The following is a 22,960-nucleotide window of genomic DNA, read 5'->3' on the forward strand; positions in this document are numbered from 1 at the left end:
TTTTATATTCTACCTTACTGATGCTCTACTAAATCTGCTTTTGAGTACACATAGATAGACACCTTTAGGTACTGATCTGGGCTAGCTGGTTGATTGTTTTTCTTATCTCACAGCTTTCTCCAAGTCCTGGTTCGACCCATTCCATTTGCCCTTGCTTTGCTCGGACTCACTCTGCTCTCCTACTCTACCCCCATTCCCACCCCCCCACTTTCTTCAAACTTATACACTCACTTTAATTAACCACACCCACAAAACCACTCAATTTCCTCCTTCCAGCCAATCCTAGCTATCCAATCACTCAAAACCACCTCCTCCACCCTGTTAGTCTAATTAACTCTTAACTACTCTCACTTCTTTCACTCTACATGCAATGTTACTCATCCTACTTAACTTCCTCCTTCTTCTCACTCTTTCCTACTCTACCCCTTATCACTCCCACTACCACCACTCCCACTCTTCTCCTACTGTCTCCCTCAGCCACTACAATCCACTAACCTCTATAAACTTCTCAATAGCTCCCTCACTATTTACTCACTTTCAAATTCTTGTATAAATTTAAATACTTCTCCCTCCCTCACCCCCACAAAACCTAAACCCAAACCTTTCTTCTACACCCCCCTTACCACAGCATACAAACCCTCCTTTCCAAGCCTTCTGGTGGCCGGCGATATTCACCCCAAACCTGGCCCATCCTTCAAACCAATCACAGGTACCTATACTCACCCCTGTAACACCTTGACTAACTTACCTGACCATTCTCCCTCCCCACCCCTCTATACCCCCTATCCAAACTCCTCAACCTTACACCCCAAAACCTTGAAAATACTCTCCCTCAATATTCAAAGCATTGCTAACAAAGTTACTTCTTTCCATGCCTTTATCTCTCTCTACAACCCTGACATTCTCACTCTGTCAGAAACATGGGTACAACCACATATTACAGACTCTGAAATCCTCCCCCTGGTTACAATATGCTCCCCCTCGAATGATACAAGAAACGAGGTGGTGGTATAGCTACCGTGTACTCTGAAAAACTTTCTCTCTATTCTCTGCCTACATCGCATCCCAATTTCCATCCAGCTGAATTTTATATTGCTAACTGTAAATTAAATAATCACAAAAACCTAGCCATAGTAGCAATTTACAGTGAATATAAAAAGTGTACACACCCCTGTTATAAAGCCAGGTTTTTGTGATATAAAAAAAATGAGACCACAATAAATCATTTCAAAACTTTTCCCACCTTTAATATGACCTATAACCTGTACAAGGCAATTGAAAAACAAACAAATATGTTAGGGGAAAAATATAAAAAATAAAAAGTGTACAATAAGCTGGTTGCATAAGTGTGTACACACTTAAACTAATACTTTGTTGAAGCACCTTTTGATTTAATTACAGCATTCAGTCTTCTTAGGTACTGAGGGGCCGTGGTGGTGGTGCAGTAAGTTAGCATTGTAGCCTCACAGCAAGAGGTTCTCCAGTTCAATTCTCGGCTGGAGCACCTTCTGTGTGGAGTCTGCATGTCCTCCCCATGGTCGATTGAAGTATAAAGACATGCAGGTAGGTGCATGCTGAATGGGTGTACCTTCTTTGAAGGTCTGGCATCAGGCTGGCACCTTGGCACTGTAAAAAGCCACTGTCAATCATTAGCCAACTGGAGTTCTGCTGTAGTGACCCTTATCCACGAAAAGCTGAAAGACATTAATTTTTATTCAGTCTTCTTGGGTACACACCTGCCATCTATTAAAGAGACTCTGATTAACCCCAAATAAAGTTCAGCTGTCCTAGTAGGATTTTCCTGACATTTACTCAGTTGCCTGTTACAGCAAAAGCCACGGTTCGCAGAGAGCTAATAAAGCATCAAAGGGATCTCATTGTTGAATGGTATCAGTCAGGAGAAGAGTACAAAAACATTTCCACAGCATTGGATATATCATGGAACACAGTGAAGACAGTCAGCAAAAAGTGGAGAAAATATGGGACAACAATGACGTTGCAAAGAACTGCACGTCTCTCCAAAATTGATAAAAAGACAAGATGAAAACTGGTCAGGGAGGCTGCCAAGAGACCTACAGCAACACTGAAGGAGCTGCAGGAATTTCTGGTAAGTACTGGTTGTATACTACATATGACAACAATCTCCCGTATTCTCCATATGTCTGGACTATGGGGTAGGGTTGCAAGACAGAAGCCTTTTCTTACACAGAAAAACATCCAGACCCAGATAAAATTTGCAAAATGATACATCAAGTCTCCCAAAAGCATGTGGGAAAATGTGTTATGGTCTGATGAGACCAAGGTTGAACTTTTTGGCCACAATTCCAAAAGGGACATGTGGCGCAAAAACAACACTTCGCATCACCAAAAGAACACCATCCCAACAGTGAAGCATGGTGGTGGCAGTATCATGCTTTGGGGTTGCTTTTCTTTAGCTGGAACTGGGGTTTTAGTCAAGGTGGAGGGAATTATGAACAGTTCCAAATACCAGTCACGTTTGGCCCAAAACCTTCAGGTGTCTGCTAGAAAGCTGTAGATGAAGAGGAATTTCACCTTTCATCATGACAATGACCTCAAGCATACATCTAAATCAACAAAAGAATGGCTTCACCAGAAGAAAATTAAAGTTTTGGAATGGTCAGCCAGAGCCCAGACCTAAATCCAATAGAAAATCTGTGGGGTGACCTGAAGAGGGCTGTGCACAAGAGATGCCCTTGCAATCTGACAGATTTGGAGCACTTTTACAAGGAAGGGTGGGCAAATATTGCCAAGTCAAGATATACCATGCTGATAGACTCCTACCCAAGAAGACTGAATGCTGTAATTAAATCAAAAGGTGCTTCAACAAAGTATTCGTTTAAAGGTGTGCACATGTATGCAACCAGCTTATTGTACATTTTTTTATTTTTATATTTTTCCCCTAACATATTTGTTTGTTTTTCAGTTGAATTGTACAGGTTATAGGTCACATTAAAGGTGGGAAAAGTTTTGAAATGATTTATCTTGGTCTCATTTTTTATAACTCGAAAACCTGGCATTTTAACAGGGGTGTGTATACTTGTTATATCCACTTTATATCCCACCTGACAACAACATCCCTACCCTTGAACACTTTCCCTCCTGGGCATCTCAAAACATCTTGTATGAGACTGTCATCCTAGGTGATGTAAGTATTGAATGGAACTCGCTTAATTCCTACTCTCCCAATACTAGCATCAACCTCTTTGGATTCTCTCAACTCATCACCTCTTCCACCCGTATCAATAAACACACAAATAACAGTACTATCTTTGACTGGATCCTCACGTCTAACCCAAAGCTCTATCACAATGCCGCAACTCTACCTGACTCCCTCAGTGACCATCTCCCTACCCCATGTGTTACGACACTCACCTCATCTGCTAAAACCTCACCAATACAAATGCAGCTGTAATCTCTCTAATTTCTGCCCAGATACTTTCAATAATCTTCCCTCCACTATTAACTAGTTCTTTCTTTACACCATCCCTCTGAATGTGGCTGTCTCCAAATTTAACAACACCTTCTGGAATATCCTAAACTCCTTAGCCCCCACTAGAAAAATAATAAAAACAAGCTTTGCTCCATGGTTAATGCAATCTATCCATAAATTAATGCTTAAATGAGACAGCGCCTTGAAAACCTGGAAAAAAAACAAACTCCCATCAGCATCTCCAAACCTATAGAGAACTTAGGAACCTAACCAAGAAACAAGTCGATCTGGACAGAAAACATATTATCAAAAAACACTAGATAACCCCAACTGAAACATGAAAACGTTTTGGAATAATGCCAACAAACTCTTACATCCAGGCAACCTTTCTACCCCCAGTCCCTGTCCTAATGGCTCACCAACAGACACTGCCTCCTTTCTTAATTCCTTCTTCATGGACTCTATAAAAAGGTTAACAAAACCTGACAACACTTCTATCTCCCCTTCTGATCCCCTTCTCTCTACCAAGTCCACCCAGTTTTGTCGTCAGCCTATCCCTAATGCATACATCAAATCTGTTCTTACCAAACTGAAAACCTGCTCCCCCTCTTCTGACAACTTACCTCCTCTATTCCTTAAACTCTGTTGCACATCCAGTCTCCATATTAGTAAACAAGTCAATTGAAGAGAACACAGTCCTGACATCTGGAAAAAATCCTATGTCATACCTCTCCACAAAGGTGGCAATTCAACTGAACCAGCTAACTACAAACCAATCGCCATACTATCCCTCTTATCCAAAATTGTAGAAAAAATGTATTCATAACCAGCTTCTCAAACACATCATACAAGACAACCTGATAACTCCCATCCAACATGGTTTCCATCCTCACCACAGCACCTCCACAGCTTTAATTTCATTGACACGAATATCGCCAAAGCACGTGACAATAACAAACTAGTCTCATGCCTCTTCCTTGACCTATCTAAAGCCTTCAACACCATGTCCCATACTCTACTATTCTCAAAACTTTCTTCCCTTAACCTCTTCTCTTTTACTATACTATGGTTCTCTAGTTACCTTTCCAACAGATTCCAATCCATCAAATGGTTTTCTTCCTCCTCTCTCTTCCTCCCCAATCTAAACAGGTGTCCTCCATGGGTCAGTCCTTGGACCCCTCCTTTTTAATATCTTTACAAATAACCTACACACTTCCTGTCCAAACTCCTCACTAATAGAATACATAGATAACTCCACTATTATCTCATGCTCTGATAACCTTCCACACCTACTTGCTCTTACTTAAGATTACCTCATTTCAGTCGAAAAAATGGCTGACCAATAATCAACTACTTCTCAAGACTAAAAATACAAAACTTGTACTCTTCCTCCCCAAATCACTACAGCAGCACAAAAAATACCTTCACAGTATCTTCTCTTAATAATACACTTAGCTCTCTTGAACCACATACTAAACTTCTGGGTGTAATCATAGATGACTGACTAAAGTCATGCATATTCAGCAAGCCATCAAGAAGACCCACCAAAAACTGGATCTCTTATACAGACATAAAAAATACCTCACTAATAATGCCATACATTCTCTACCACAGACTTTCCTTCTCCCAACCTTACTTTATGCAGCCCCTATTCCACCAATATTCAATCCAGTCTATTAGCTATACTTGAAACTACCTACAACAAAATAGCTGGATTCACTGCCAATCTTCCCTATCGCTCTCACCAATGCATAGCTTTAAAAAATCTACAATGGCTTCGGCTACATAACCAACTCATTCTTCCCCAACTCCACCTTACACACACTATCTTAAATCAATCCTCTTGTTGTCCTGCCCTCACGGGCCTCACTCCCTACTCTCCAAAGCGTAAACTATGCAGCACAGACCTATACCTATTAGACATCTACAAACCTAATAAAAATATTGGCAAACTTTTATATAGTCACTCAATCATCAATGTGTGGAACAAACTTCCCCTTTCTCTGAGAACAAATGACAACTTCCTTAACTTCAAACTTCTAAAGGACTTGTTTACTAATTCCTGGACCTGTCCTTGTCCCACTCCCACCTAAACTACTACCTGTCCTCTTCTACTTTCCCTCTGAGCTGGCACACTTTACCAGAACTACTCATTTAAGGCCTTTATGATATTCTACCAACCTTGAATTTCTCTCTGATAGTAATTGTTAGATAGAATCTAACTTTTTATATTATATTTTGTATTCTTAATATGTACCATGGCTGTTTAAATGCTCACTATTACTCTTGTAATCTAACATATTCATTTATAAGTTGTATTCTGTTTCTCCTGTGAATATACATGTGTATGCTAATATTGTATGATGTTTTTTTGTATTTGTTTATGTGTGGAGCTTTTCTCCTCGGGTCTCCGCTGAAAAAGGGGTCTGCAGCCCAGTTGGACTAACCCAGTTAACAAATGTCAAATAAATAAAATAAATAAATAAAACTTACAATTGCTGTGATACAACTGTTGCTAGAGAATCAAAGTAACCAAAAAGAAATAAAACCAGAGATTTGCTATGATAAACATACCAAACCATTGTCTTCACTGAAAAAGAAAGAGAGAGAGTGAGGATTTTACTGCCAATAAACACCCAATAAGAGAAACACAAAGCTACTGTGATAAGAGAAGCACACAGAAATATTCATATCAAGGAACAGACTTTCAGGTATATAGAAGGAACAGGAAGAGTATTTTTGAAAACCACATCAGTCTGCATGTCCTCCCCATGGTCGAGTGAAGTATAAAGACATGCAGGTAGGTGCATGCTGAATGGGTGTACCTTCTTTGAAGGTTGGGCATCAGGTTTGACTTTTCAAGAAATAGAGCAAAGGGTACCAGCATCCTTACCACCATTTTGCAGTATGGCAACTCAACTTACTATTAGACTCCATCACAGAAAACTGAGAAATGTGTGCTAAAAATGAATATGTTTATTTATTTAGCTTTGTTAAAAGGGGTAAAGCACTGATTCTCAAGGATCTACTTCAGTCTCAGCCCCAAGGAAAAATAAAATTAAAAAAAATTCAAAGTCAGAAATATATATGTTAACATTAAATCAACAACACAATGACAGGCACATGAACAGCAAAAATAATAACAATGACGAATACTAACTTTGGCAATAATAATAACTGAAATACTATAATGCATAAAACAATAAAAGGAATACACTTTACATATCACAACAAAAACTAATAAAGCTGGGAAAAGGGAGGAGAACTAGAATGAGCAATGAAGGACAAGAGTGAAGAGTCATCAAAAAGATACAGAAAGTGAGAAGAAACGAGTACAGCATTAAAAAGAAGAAAGATGGGATAATGGAACAATAAAATAAAATATTAAAGTAAATATCAATAGGATCAAAAGCAGTATAAGAGCAAAAGTGCTAAACATAAGAAGGAAAAATTTAGAAAACTCAAGTAATGCCAGAGAAGCAAAGGCAACTGACTTATTGAAGAGGTGTACTTTTTTATTAAATTCTGAAAGAATAATAGAGCCGTTTCTGTTATTAAAAATAGATTTACAAATGTTGGAGCCTAGAATGGAGAAGCTATAATCAATGCGTTTTGTGAGGAGAGAATATCGTGGAGTGAAGGAGCTTGACTGGACTGAGATATGAGATTATAAATCAAATCAAGTGAGGTCAATATGTCCAGAACTAAGTTAAAATTTCAGGATGAGAAAATCATTAAACAGAGTAATAGTCTTTAAGTGTCAGGGACTGTACAAAAGTGTACACGTGTGCAGATTTAGAAGACCACTGAGAAAGCCACTCAGGCTCAGAGATTGTACACTTATGCCTGATGTATCATATGTTGTGTTATGCTAGAGATGAACATGTTATTTTAAATAACATAACTGAATGTTTATAATAATATATCTGTTTGACTTTAGAAGACCACTGAGAAAACCACTGTGGTTAAGAGATTGTACACTCACATCTGATGTACCATATGTTGTATGATGCTATAGAATAACATATTCATTGAAATAATGTAACCAAAAGTTTATAGTAATACATCTGTTTAATTTTATTGTAAAGCTAAAATAACACAATGGTAATACTTTGAAACAGAAGTCTATATAACTCAACTAATATTTGTTAATAATACATATTTTGCAGAGGTCCATATACCTCAACTAATATTTATTAATAATAGATATTTTTTACTAAATGGAGTGTAAAATATGAGCAGTATAGCTTTAAATTTGGTGAGCAATGTTTTGGGGCAATGCATGTTTCATTGGCTAAGCCTCAGGCTTTTGCTTATTGAAAAGCAGTTAGCAAAAGGTACGTGTCAGCCTCCACTTAGTCATCTTGAAAATTTAAAAACGAATATTACATAGGCCTTAAGATATTTTATTTCACGAAGATTATGATATATTTATGTCCAGTGATTTATAATATTTTGATGTAGGGCAGCAGACATATTTGCTAACAGATAATCCCACTGACACAAGTGTCTGTTTTTAAGGGAAGCATATAAATAATATCTGCTTAATTTGGGAGGTAAACACTATTAAGTTCTTGAAAAGTGTGGCAAGAACTTTAACATTTGTCTACTTAAAGGTGTATATGGCTAGGCATCTTATGGTCCCAATGACTGATGTTCATGTGCTTAAATTACTTTTCTCAGAGTTTCCCTGTAGGCAAATGGACACTAAGTGAGTAGCTTAAGGTTACATGACAAGATTTATAAGCAACTCAGACCTTAGTCCAGTTTGTTAAACTACCAGCACAGTTGGCACCTGACTGCTGTCTCTGTGATGAATGAAATGTTCTTCACAGAACTTAAGGTGCAAAAAGCCATTACCAGACATAAACACTTACAAGGAACAAGTGTTGTTCTTTAAGATATACTTTCTGGGGATGTCTTATAGTGTTATCCTGTATTCTTGGGGAAAGGGTGTGTTGTATCTAACTTGATGTATGTACAAAACATAATACTGAATGAAGACACTCCAGACCAGAGAGGTTTCATGCTGTTTTTTCTAGCAGAGACGTATGCATATATATATATATATATATATATATATATATATATATATATATATATATATATATCTATATACACATGAATGCTACAACTGCACTTCGTGCTTACACACACTGTACATCCACAATTTTACCTGATTTTCTGTGAGAGGGTAAACAAGAATACTTAGTTGGTAGTAGCACAGTATTCCAACAGGTACTTAATTTACACACATTTTTATATATAAATATATATATATATATATATATATATATATATATATATATATATATATATATATATATATATAGATATACACACACACACGTGTGTGTGTGTGTGTGTGTGTGTGTGTGTGTGTGTGTGTATATAGTTACAATAAGTCGTAAACTATTTTATCAATAATATATTTGAATTAGAACTGAGTATATACTAAAATAACAAAAAATAAAAACACCCTGAACCTTCTGCTTGATCTGTCTATCTGTCTTGAGAGGCTCTATATTGTAAAACTTATACTTTCACTGAAATAGATAAGCCCCTTCACCATGATAAAGTAATGGCATAGAAAGGTCAACAGGTAATCTTGATATGGTCAGGGATGAGTTGATAAGAATAAACATTGGTGTCTTGGGAATTAATGAAATAAAGTGGAATGGAATGGGTCATTTTATATCAAATAATCCCAAGATCTTGAAGTACTGAGGACAAGAATCTTTCAGAAAAAGAAGTAACACTCATAGCTAATACAAAGGTGTGAAAAGCAGAGCTTGGTTTCAATGCAGACATGATAGAATGATCTTAATCAGACTTCAAGGTAATCCATTCAACATTGCAGTGATACAGGTTTATGAAGCAACTATTGATGCCAAAGAAGTGGAAGCTGACTAGTTTTATGAGGATCTGCAACACATCCTGGATATTACATCAACATGATATTGAATTTATTGTAGGAAATTTGGAATGCTAAAGGTAGCTGCCAAAGTAGAACTGGAATAATGTGCAAGTTTGGCCTTGGAGTATGAAAGGAAACAAGACATAGACTAGTAGAATTCTGCCAAGATAATTCACTAATCATTACAAACTCTCTTTTTCAACAGTCTATAATTTGGCTTTACACATGGAGATCATCAGATAGTTCATAAGTGCTGGGAACCAACTGGGAGTTTTTTCTTATATTTAAATGCAGTTATCACTTAGGATGGATATTATTAACAAGTTATCAGAGAGTGAGAACTCTCCAAATGAAAATCCTATAAATCAGTGTGACAATGTAAGATATTGCCAGCTATGCCAGGAGAGGTAGGGCAGTGGATGTGTAACATATGCCAGCATTGCTAGTTGGCATTTTGTAAAGAACTATATGCCATTTGTATATCAAACTGATTTGTACAGGTGCTTGTGTTGAAAATGTAGCTGTAAAGCTGCTTGAGTTAAAAAATATACCAACAGTGGGTCCTGCTGGGCAGAAAAAATACACCTGTATGTCAGACTGTATTATAACTGTTGAAATTAATATTGTAACAGAGGATGCTGGAAGAGAAGAGGTTAATCTCAGTCCCAGCTAACTTTTGGAAAAATATCCTGAAATTAAATTACTTAATTTAAGCCATAAATATTGCAGCCAGAGACAAAAAAAGTCTGTACTAGGAAGCCTTCTGCATTGTCCTTGGGGGGTGAACTAATTGCTACTCTGGAAAGGTGGAAGTTTGAGATTGTTTTATGACTTCCAGAAGCTGCAAAAGATCTGAGCAAAGCTCTATGTGTGGGCATTATGGTACATTTGTAAGAGATTCTGATTCAGCTTCTAGTAAAGGAGGGTAGTATGGGAACCAAATTCAGATGACCAGATGTATGTGATATCACTGTGTAATCCAGGACTGAAATGATGTTTTAATACTAGATGAGACAAAAGTCTCAGAGCAGTCTGTTTTTGCATAAAGTGTATAAAATGACCAAAACAGGACCAAAGAGTACTATTTAATGTCAAAAACAACTGTAGCAAGAATCAAAATAAGAATAATGGCATCAAATATCCAGGCTTCAGGTAAAAAACACTTTATTGTAAGAAAAAAGTAAGTGCTTTTACGAGCATACAGATCGCTTCATCAGACTAATGTAATGCAACATCACTCCACAATTTAAAGCACTCAATATCCAGTCTGTAGCTCTACATAATTAAACACATATACCTAGTAAAAAGCACATTTATATGGTATAAAAATCATTAGAAATTTATGAGTAAATAAAAACATAATAAAAACATAGTGACATTTCAGTGTTTTAAAGAACGTCCCTTAAGAAAAGGTTTCAAGGAGGTGGCCCCATTAAGACCTGGTGGTTTATCAGCTTGTAGCATCAAAATCTATCTTTGTTCAATGGCCTCAGTGATATTCCTAACATCACCACCCCTAATATTAGTATGAATGATCTCTATAGCCATGAGTTTAAAATGATGGTCAGTACCAAAGCGTAGCACATGTTGTGCTAGTGCATTATTTTCCTTACAATTCCTTATGTCCCTGTAGTGTTCTAGTATTCTATCTTTAAAAGAATGATTAGTCTTTCCAATGTAAAAAGTGTGGCATGTAGTACAGAAACAAAAATATACTAAATTAGTGGTTCTACAGTCTGCATAAAATCTGGGTTCTATTTTAAAGCCATTGGTGGGATGCCTATAGAGAGCTTCATTATAAATATATTTACATGCTGAGCAAGTTCTACATATATATATATATGTAACTTATTTATTAGGTAGTCTATGCTCTGTATACATGTGCCCGTGTTGGCACAGATGTCTCTTCAATGATTTGTTATTCTTAAAAGTAAAATGGGGAACCACATCTATGATACCTTTTAATTCTTTTATAATATTTAAACTATTCCAGTTCTTCTTAACTATGTTGCAAAAGGGATCAATGCTGCTAGAAAAAGACACAGGGAACCTTACATGTCGAGTTTTCTGCGGAATCTGTGTCACTGTGGAATCAGCGACAACTATCTTCTCGTTGAAATAAGGTTTACATTTATTTTCTCTTTCAGCCCATGCTGCTTCTGTACAGGAGTTAATCTCATGTTCCTTATAACCCCTCTGTAGAAAATCAGATTTTAGTTCATTTAGGACTGTGATGGTTATCATTATGTAAACGCATAACTCGATAACACTGTCCTTTCAAAACATTACGTGGGACATGCCTACGATGCATACTTTCCCTGTGTAACAAATTGTTTTTATGGACTGGTTTTCTATATAAACTTGTGCTAATTTTCCTTAAATTAGCCTTATTGATCGTCACAGCCAAAAAATCAATGCAGTTAGAAGAATATTTATAAGTGAATCTTAAGAAATTAGTAGAATTCCCCAAAAACATTATAAAGCTTTCCAGTCTATCAATAGTGCCACTCCATAATAAAAAAAGGTCAACCACAAAGTGTACATACCATAACATATGTTCAGAAAAACCATTGGAAGACAATACATATTCTTTTTCCCATTTGTCAAGTGCTAGGTTGGCGTAGCTGTTGGCACATGCTGTGCCCATAGCCACACCAATCCTCTGCACATAAAATTCATGGTTGAAAACAAAGACATTGTTTTCCAAAACAATTTCAAGTAATGTACATAACAAATGAACTTTGTCATTACTATAGGATGAGTGTTCATTAAGAATCATTCTGATATTATCTATGCCCCACTCATTTGAGATCACAGTAAACAGAGATTCAATATCTAGTGTTACCAACCAACAGTCATGTGTAAGAGCTCTGGTAACTGTGTATAGTTGCTCCAAAAATTACTTGGTGTCCTTAAGTACAGTTTGATAGCTGTCTAATATAGGGTGTAAATTATTTTCTATAAAAATAGAAAGGGGTTCAGTAACCCACCCTCCACCAGAGACAATGGGGAGCATTGGTGGGCACTCCAAATTTGTATGTATTTTCGGAAGACCATATAATATAGGAATAAGTGGGTGCTCAACTTCAAAATACCTAAAGAGACTTTCTGATATCATATTAGACATACGCATATCAAAAACATAAAAGGAAACTTTCTCAATAATAGCATTTACTACAGTTTTGGACACATTAGTATAGGTATTAGCATCATTCAATAGTGCTTTCATTTGTTGTATATATAAATAATTACCAAGAACAACTATCCCCTACCTTTATCTGCTTGTTTGATAACAGAATGCATCTGTTTAAGTTCAGCTAGTGCACTGTATTCATCCTTGTTCATATTATAGAAACTAGCTTTAGCCCCATGTTCATATTTGTGCCTTATATGTCCTTCACAAATATTAATAAAGGCATCTATCATGGCATTCGGTGGGGGTATAAAGGTACTTGGCTTTTTAAACAATTGAGTTTGTTCAGTATTTTCCCTGAACATGGCTTGTAAGATCAAAGTTCTGCCAAAAAGTTTCAAATCACTTAACATATCAATTGTGCAGGGATAAATGAAAGGCCTTTGTTTAGTAAATTAATTTGTGCTTGTGTAAGCTCAATATCTGAAATATTAAAAAAAAAGGTTATTGTTACCATGTGTATTCATATTTATCTGCCACGATTTAGCATTTTTACACTGTCCATAGGGTTGCCAGCTGTCCGTTTTTTGACCGGACTGTCTATTTTTCTGTCAAATTGTCTGCTTACCAATTTCATTCAAAACCAGACTCTGGACACAGTATAATATAATAGCCAAGAAGAAGCCTGAAGAAGCGTAGTATAGCTACGTGAAAGCGCTTGTGTGTTTTTGTTCCAAATAAAGAAGCTTCCTTGACCAGTGACTATCTCCGTGTGGTGACTCCGGTGGATTTTGTGTTTTATAATAGCCAAGAGCTGAGAGTTCCACATTTTGGCCACTTAGGAGGAAAATGAGATGTTGCTGGTAGATTTATTGGATTTGGTAATGGTTAGAACCGTGACAGAACTGAAAGTCAGGTGTTCTGTGTTTAAGTGAATACCAGGCTAGGAAGGCAGTGACTCTTGGAAACAACATTGTTTTTGTGAATACTTGTAGATTGTTTATTTATTGCTGTATTTTTTTTTTCCCGGGGGCTAGGGTTGCCACCCCTCTGTTTTCTTTCTGGAGTATCCGGAAATCAAACTGATTCTCCGGTATTCTGGAAAACACTGTACAAACTCTGGTATCCTGTTTCAAAAAGGAGACAGACTATCAGAGTTTATAAATCGGCTGATTTTCTATGCTTTTTTTTTTTTTTTTTTACAGAAAAGTATAGTAAATCAGCCAAAAGCATGCAGCAGGAACGGAAAAAGAGGGCGTTCCCTGCCGGGTGATGTCATCGTGATGACACAAAATGGGAAAATTGTGGGCGGGAGAGGGGTTGGGGTGGGCAGGGTTACTGGTGACATGAAGGGTGTGGCTTTACTCCAGTTTTAGCCACGATGAAAGGTGGCAACCCTAACTGTCCATGAGAGGTAAAAGCTGCTGTTTGTCTCTCCTTCATCTGCTTGCAGATCTCATTTTGATGGGTAGAAGTGTTGAAAGCATAAAAGGAGAGGTAGGACCTGTTCTCTTGCCATGCTCTAAGTTCCCAGCTGTTAAAAAAGCTAGTGTGTGTGCTGGTATTCACAATAGCTTCAGCTCCTCCATTCTCTTTTCATCTAGCTCTGCCCCCAGATCAGGCTGTATTTCATGATTCATGTTTGGAACGCCTCCTGTTGGTCTGGGCTCAGTGGTTAGTGAACTTGATTGGTTAGAATTCGTAGATGCAGTCTCAGACTGTGAGAGTTGATTGATATTAGCTGACTGAGCAGTTCTATTAGTTCTCGGCCTTGAGAAAACTGCCCCATTTTTGAAGTCTGCTAGATCACTTTGTAATTTTCAAATTTTTGCTGATTGTAAACTTTTCTCATAGGAGATAATGCTGTCATGCAAAGAATCCAGCTTATCTCCAATAATTCCAGCAGAGAAAGTATCTGTCTGCCTGGGACAACATGGTCGACAGATCATGATGCTTTGCCAGAGATGGCCTGCACCTGTCACCCCTAGGATTCCGGATACTGGCTAAGGGTCTTGCCGCCCCTATAGTGCCTTTTTAAGGCAAGGTTCAAATGACAAATTCACCACCATAACAGGAACAGGCAAACAAAACTGAGGGTAATGCTATTCAATGCTAGAAGTCTAAATCTCAAAATGCATTCACTCGAGGCACTCCTTAAAATGGAGAACATCGATATCTGTGCAGTGATGGAGACAGGGTTCAAGGCTCTAGAGAGCACCCCTGCATTACCAGGCTATAACTCATACCACACTTTTCAGCCATCTAACCTGGACCAGAACACCAAACGTGGAGGTGAGTCCATATTCATTAAGGATATCCACACCCCCAGGCTAGTTGCACAGCATAATGAATCCAAGGTTATCCAAGTGCAACTAACTCTGGGCAAAACTGCAGTCTAAATTGTAGCATGCTAGAGATCCCCCACCATGCCCCAGGATTCCCACTCCTCTTTTCTTGATATACTGGAAAATATTAGGGTTCAAATAAACACCCTAATAATGGGCAATTTCAACTACCCCACCATTAACTGGGAAAACTACTCATGTACCAACTCCTTAGCTCAACGTTTTCTGGAATTCATAAATTCCAATGCCCTGGATCAGCTTATCCACACCCTCACCAGGGGCAACAATATCCTAGACCTAGTCATTACCAACATGAGTGACTGGTGTTCCACATCTGAAGTCAACTCCTCGTTGGTCAGATCCAACCATAAGCTAATCACCCTAGATATCTGCATCCCGCCTCCACCCACCATTAAGGAAACCACGGTAAAAAATTTCTCCAAAGCCAACTTTATGCTTCTTAAGAGAGAAGTGGTGAACTTCATAACACTCATGCAGATGGACAATACAGTTACGACTGCTGAATCCTACACAAATGCACTCTATAAGCACTTACACGAGTGCATGGATCATGCTATCCCAAACAGAACCATGACACTATCCTCCAAAAAAGGAAGCCAATCTGGTGGTCTCCTGCCATAAACAAACTCTACAACAGAAGGAAGAAACTGTTGCAAAAGAGAGAAAAATCTCATGAGTGGAGGAGCTCCCTGGTCAGCCTCAGTAAGAAGCTGAGATCCCTTATAAGATCCTCCAAAGCTAGCTACAAAAGCAAAATTGCCACTGATTCTAAGGGCAACCACAAAGCATTCTACAGCTATGTCAAGAATCTCGATGGCAACACCCAGATCTGCTCTGAGTTACAGCACAACGGCATGAAAATTACAGAACCAACTGATATTGCCAACATCCTGGCAGATAGGTTCAGTGCTAACGTTACCCCCCTCTCACCCCCTATGGGGCCCATATCTATACAGGAAGAATGCAGAGTCCCTGGTAATCACATCTATGCAGGTAAAAGCTGCACTCTCTAAAACCAAAATCACAGCATCCATGGGACCAGACAACATCCCAGGCTGCGTTTTACACAAACTTCAGAACTAACTGGCTCCCCACCTAATCACCATGTTCAGTCATAATCTCATGTCAGGCTTTGTGCCCACTGAATGGTGCACAGCAACAGGTATCCCACTCTACAAAGGGGGAGCCACCACTGATCCTGGAAACTATCACCCTATTAGCCTGACGAGCCTGGTCTGCAAGGCCATGGAACATATCATCATGGAACTCATAAACAAAAACATTGGTAACCTCCAAACTTTGGACCCCACCCAGTTCAGGTTTGTGAAAGGCAGATCATGCCTTCTGAATCTGATCAACTTCTTTGAGGCAGTCACCAAAGCCATAGACGAGGGTAAGTTGGTTCACACAGCCTATCTTGACCTTGCCAAGACTTTTGACACCATCCCCCATTCTAGAATTATAGCTAAACTCACTAAACTAGATATAAATCCCTATGTCACAAGATGGGTTACCAACTGGCTCACTGACAGAACCCACACTGTAAAAGTTGCAGACTCCAAATCTGACTTCAAACCAGTGACAAGTGGAGTACCACAGGGTTCAGTCCTGGGACCTTTCCTGTTTGGTATCTACTTCTCTGAAGTACAGGCTAACACAGAAGGCCTCTGGCTAATGAAGTTCGCAGATGACTGCAAACTAGGAGCCATAATCGAGTCCCCAAATGATGTGGCCATTCTACAGAAGGGCCTCACTGAGATAGATGCCTGGTGTCAGAGGCATGGCCTCAAGCTCAGTGCCAAAAAGTGCACTGTCATCCCCTTTGGTAAAAACTCTGTACCCATGAACTACCATATAAATGGCAGTCTACTTAATGTCAAATGTGTGATAAGAGACCTTGGGACCCGGGTGGACAGTAGTCTCTTGTTTGATAATCACCACAGTAGTCAGGAAATCCTTCTATGTGGTACACCTCATCACAAAAGGGTTCTCATGCAGGAAAAAAGAGGTCATTGTTCCCCTCTACTCGGCACTCATTAGACCTTTATAGAGTACAACGCACCTTTTGGAATGTACCTCACAAGACATCTGCAGCAGCTGGAAAGGCCAGAGAAGTACTTCACAAAGAGGATTACTGGCCTCAAACAGATGCCCTACACTGACCTTCTCAAAAAACTCCAGCTTTAATATGTAGCATATCGCCTACTTCCAGGAGATCTCTGCCATATAAGGCTATGTTAAACCCCGAGCTGTTGGACATGCTACACCTAAAGAAATCCCAATCCCTCCAAGATACACCCTCTAGGGACCTAAACCTTGTCACCACAATAAACAGGACATGCTGAAGTGATAGATTCCTGTCCCAGAGACGTCCTATACTCTGGAACAAGCCATCCATCTATGTCAAGCAAAGTTCCTCATTAGCACTCTTCAAGAAAAATCTTGATGAGTATTTGGGAAATAGGAAGTACACCTGCGGATCACTTCTGTGGATCTGCATGACAGGGGCACAGGAAATTAACTTTCTTGGGTGGCATAAGCCAGGGAACCTTGTTGGCTAGGCTTACTTCAGCCCTTGGGCCAATAGCCTAGTACCTTAGTACATTAATTCCATCTTGTAATTCTCTTTCTAGTGGGATAAAAAAGTCAATCAAAAGTTGTATGAAGCATAAATTCAGGCTCTGCCATCTCATCAGTAGTTCTGGAAATGTCTCACCGTAACTAGGCATATTTAATATCCGCAAGCCCCTTGGCACAATTTTAAACTTAAGGTGGGCTTCCAAATCGAAGTGCTGCCATTGTAACCTCTTAAACTTATAAAGTTTGTTTTTCAAGTCTCTGTATATATTAGAAAGTTGGTATGCATCTCACCATTGTCTCTCACCTCATGACTGTCACTACTTTCAAATGCCACTCTAAGCAATGGATTCACATTAAGGGATATAATCCTCTGTAAATGCTGACTATGCAGTCCAAACGTTCCTTGTCTCTCAGCCTCAGGACTGTAAGGAAGTTCAGTTTGGTTACCTTCAGCCATGTTCCAGGCCTGAATAAACAGCAAACTGTATAAAACAACAAAAACAGGACCAAAGAGTACTATATGATACCAAAAACAAATGTAGCAAGAATCAAAATAAGAAGAATGGCATCAAATATCCAGGCTTCAGGTAAAAAAATACTTTATTGTAAGAAAAAAAGTAAGCGCTTTCACGAACATACAGATCGCTTCATCAGACTGACGTAATGCAACATCACTCCACAATTTAAAACACTCAATATCCAATCAGTAGCTCTACATAATTAAACACATATACCTAGTAAAAAGCACATTTATGTAGTATAAAAATCATTAGAAATTTATGAGTAAATAAAAACAAAAATTATGGTCAGTACCAAAGCATAGCACATGTTGTGCTAGTGCATTAAAAACAACTATCCCCCCACCTTTATCTGCTTGTTTGATAACAACAGAATGCATCTGTTTGAGTTCAGCTAGTGTAGTGTATTCATCCTTGTTCATATTATAAAAACTAGCTTTAGCCCCATGTTCATATTCGTGCCTTATCTGTTCTTCACAAATATTAATAAAGGCATCTATCATGGCATTCGGTGGGGGAATAAAGATACTTGGATTTTTAAACAATTGAGTTTGTTCAGTATTTTTCCTGAACATGGCTTGAAGAGACATCTGTGCCAACATGGGCACATGTATTCAGAGCGTAGACTACCTAATAAACAAGGTACATATACATGTAGGACTTGCTCAGCATGTAAATATATTTATAATGGGGCTCTCTATAGGCATAATCTAGAAATAACCCAGCACACGGAAGGATGGCATAAAATAGATTCAATTTATTGTGGCATATCAATAAAGCACACAAAGGATAAAGCAAACTGGTTTGGGCTAAAAATTAGCCTTCTTCAGTGCAGCAAAAACAATTTACAAAATGACTAAATGCCCACATCTTTACATATATATTTCAAACCAAACATTATTTGGTGATGTACTGGTAGCAGTGGCGGATTTAGGCATGGGCACAGGGGCGCGCGCCGGCCCCTTTTTAAACTTGTTTTTTTTAAGTAGGCTACCTCTTTAATTCTGTGTCACCAAATGCGCCTATACAGAGATGCGATTGGAGGTTGCAGTCAGATGATTTTGTTTTTTTATAACAATCCATCTCCAACTGCATCTCCGTTGTAATTTAGGCGGGTTCAACCGTTGGAGAGCTAGCGTTCGGGTAAACCCGGAAAGGTATTACAGTAACTGGATTTGTGTTAGCATACAATTTTCTGACGGATATGATGTCTGGAAATCATCTGTTTGTCATTGTTTAATGACTTTGATCGGAAAACATGGCGAAAAAAGTGGTATACGTATGCTTGCGCGCACATAACTTGTGTCCCTGTACAAACGTATGTAGTATTCTGTATGCAATGTGTATATATTAGGTCAGCGGTATTTTCATTTGCTCCATAATAAGTAATTTATTTCTGATGCCCTACATAAGCTGCAGCATCTCAAAGCCACTGTACTTCTAAAGTGTAACTCAACGCCGTTTGTTGGAAGCCGTCCTTAATTTTGGCGCTAAGTTTTGCACTGCCACTCTTAAAGTGGCTTGTGGATTACAGTCATTACTTAACAGTCGCAGTATTCTTTTACAGAAAATACATGTTAATTCATATTCTCTTTTATGTCATCTTTTTTAAGCTAGTGGTACAAGCATTTAAAATGCCCTTAAATCCCTACTATTGCTTTTTTCTTGCTTTGCCCCTAATTCTGTAGGTACATTTTTGAAAGCTATGCTCTCAATATCTTCTGATTTTTTTTCAGGAAACATTTGGCCGCAACATTTTGCTGTGCCTGTTCAAAAAATTTTGATTTTGTCACAGAGCAGACACACTTTACAAAATGCACATTAAGGGAAATATTATTCCAGCTTTATAAGTGAAAAATGTCAGTGTTTAAAAGTGTTCCTGATTTTGGGCCTTTTTCTCTGACATTAGAGACAAGAGATTAAAAATTCTTCCAGCCCTGTGGTGCAGTGATAGACTAACAGTATGGGTGCTGCATGGACTGGGTGGGGGAGAATGGGAGTTAGCAGCCAATGCCTGTGTGCTCATTCTGGGGAAAGGGAGCCAGCTTGGCTTGCTGCATTGGAGCTACTTCTTGCTGTGTATCGCTGCAGTATAAAGAGCCTAGTATGCTTCCACTGCAAGTGTCAGGGGTTGCAGAAATGTGTATTTCCAAAGGCAGCAGCAATGGCTCATACAGGCTAGGGATAGGACAGTTCACAGGATCTGCAGATTGGCCTTCCCCCTAACACCTAACTCATGCTTCAACTGCAGAGTGAACTGTCTGCCTCTGATGGGGAAACAAATGGATATTTTAGAAAGGGTAGCCACTGGGTCAATCCTGTGGACCACAAAAAAAAAATAAAATAAATAAATAAATAATTGAGAACACCTGTTGTGAAGTGTTCTATTATCTTGTTTTTTTTTCCAAGAATAGATCTGGAAATGGGTGCAGAACATGAGCTGAACATATTGTGACTGATATACCTGTATCTTTATTTTTCTTTTGGTCCTGATCCTCCCTTCTAATTATCAAGGCTGCCACCCCCACACCCTACTGACCTATTCATTCCTATACTGTCTATACAGTCAGTATTAAGTGTTGTAAGAGTAGCACACAATGTTTTATACAGGGACATACTGCTGGACGTGTTGGAGGATATTTTTCGTTTTAGTGTCAATGAAGTGCTTGTGCATACAAGGACGTACTAATGAAATGGTTCATTTTGGTGTTTATGCATACATGGACATACCACTGAAAAGATCACCATGGGAAATGTCAGTGAAGTGCTTGCGCATACTGGGACAAACTACTGAACGGGTCATTTGGAAAATTATTCAGATTTGTGTCAGTGAAGTGGTTGTCAGGGTTCAAGTTTTCATTTTTTTTTTGTGCATACATGATACATACCACTTGAAGGGATCACACAGGAAATTATTCATTTTGATGTAGATGAAGTACTTTTGGATAAAAGGAGAAAAAACTGAAGGGGTCATTTTGGGGAAATGTTTCATTTTGGTGCATGTGCATACATTGGCAAACTCCTGGAGACGTCATTGGGGAAAGGTTTCATTTTGGTGTTATTTGAGTGGTTGTGCATATGTGGGCAAACTACTCATGGGGCCGTTGGTTATTCTTTCATTTTGGTGACTGAAGTGCTTTTTCATACATGGCTAAACAACTGAATGGGTTCATTGGGATGAATCTTTCATCAAGAGTACCAGAACTTGTCAGAGATTTAGGATGCATGGCTAGGCTTAAAAAGGCCCTTGTGGTCGTCAGCCTATTAAGCACATATGAACCATATGAACTGTCTGCCAGACAGAATACAGTTTAATTTTAAAATAAAATTGACAGAGTTGGAAAAACTACATTGAAAGTGCTGTCGAGTGTGAGCCAGTGATCCACATCGAGGTAATTTGTACATCTCCTATGACAATGGAATGAACTGCTAACTTACTGACTGATTTTGGCAGATATTTGTGAAATTTCTTTGTGTTAAATGAATTACTTTGATTCCATGCTGCTTTGTAAATGGGCATTAAATCACAGTAATGTTTTTACAGTGACCAATAACTTCCATTCCTTGTCTTTACTGTTTAGTTTGGAAGGTCTTATTTTACCTCCTTTAATACATTATTTTTATTGATGAACAAATGAATGATGTATGCAGTACTAATATTTCTTACAAAAGCAGTTTAAATAGGTAAAGTACACTATGTGACTGTGCATTAAAGTTCTGCATGCAGTCATACTGCTCCTTGGTTAGACAACAAAATGTTCAAATCAGTAATTCTGTAAGCACTCCTGCAGCAAAGGTAAAGCTTTCTTCAAAAACAATGTTTTTTTTTACCTTTCTAGTGAATTAAAACTTTCAAGTTCATAGTTTCATATGTGAGTACTAGTCTGTTGCCCTGAATGGACATTTTAAATCTGGCCATGCTTTCCATTTGTGACCCAGCTATGCTATGTTATTCCATAAGTGTTTAACTATCCAGCCCTGTTTATATCTAAATACTTCTCATTTATAGCAGATAATTTTGTTTGGCTCTCACCTTCACATTATTAGGGGTCCCTATTATAAGGTAGGGTGTTTAAGCCCTGTCTCTGTCTATTAGTAAGATAGGGGTCAGTCCTCGGTTAATTTTCTATTTCCCATCCTCTGGTCTAAATTATGCTTAAATAGGGTCAAGGAAGGACTTTTTTTTATATATGAGCAGTCTGTTCCACAACAGTGGTATCCTCTGGGATATGTATCTGTTCCTCCAGACCATTATATTGGCAGAAGAGGTTGAGGTTTCTGGACTGGGTATTTCTAATACCAATTTACTTACGGATGTGCAGTAGGTGATGTGCAGTAGGTCCATTAGTATTGGGTCTGTGGATGCCTTATAAGCTAGGTACAGGTTGTCTCTTAGTAGTCTGCATGAAACAGAGTGTAGAGGCAAGGCTTTCAGGCAGTCCATGTAGGTCATATACCTTAAGCCCACTATTCTTTTTTTAAGGAGCATCTGCGGAGGATCCCATTATTGCAAGTGCCTGGACGTGTACATTCCAAAAGGAGCATGTTAGTCTTCAATGGGTCTAATGAGAGCTGAGTTAAGTGGGATAATGACCTCTCTGGACCTCATTTTTTATTTTACTGGTCTAATTTCCAAGGTGCCAAGCGGTACGTTTGCGAGTGTGCCCTGTTTGCCGCGCTAACTACAACCCCTTATGCAGAGTCTTTGAATAATTGTTCTGGTCTAATGCGATATATATTTTTTATTATCATTGTGTGAAAAAACAAGTTTGAGTAAAAAAGATGTTATTTGACATTTTGAGTAAATGGTTTATTGTGTTTAAATAGTGTCTGTTGTACAATTGCAAAACAAGTAAATAAGTGGTCTTAGTGTTTGGAGTGGTTATAGTAACTTGTTAGCTAACAGAAATAAGTACGTTAATTTTTTTTCAGGTTTTTTGATTGGACTGTATTCCCACAGTACACTCCCAACCAGAAAAAGACTTTCATTTGTTT

This window comes from Protopterus annectens, chromosome 2.part2 (assembly GCF_019279795.1).
Source record: "Protopterus annectens isolate FY-2018-M chromosome 2.part2, PAN1.0, whole genome shotgun sequence".
Lineage (NCBI taxonomy): Eukaryota > Metazoa > Chordata > Ceratodontiformes > Protopteridae > Protopterus > Protopterus annectens.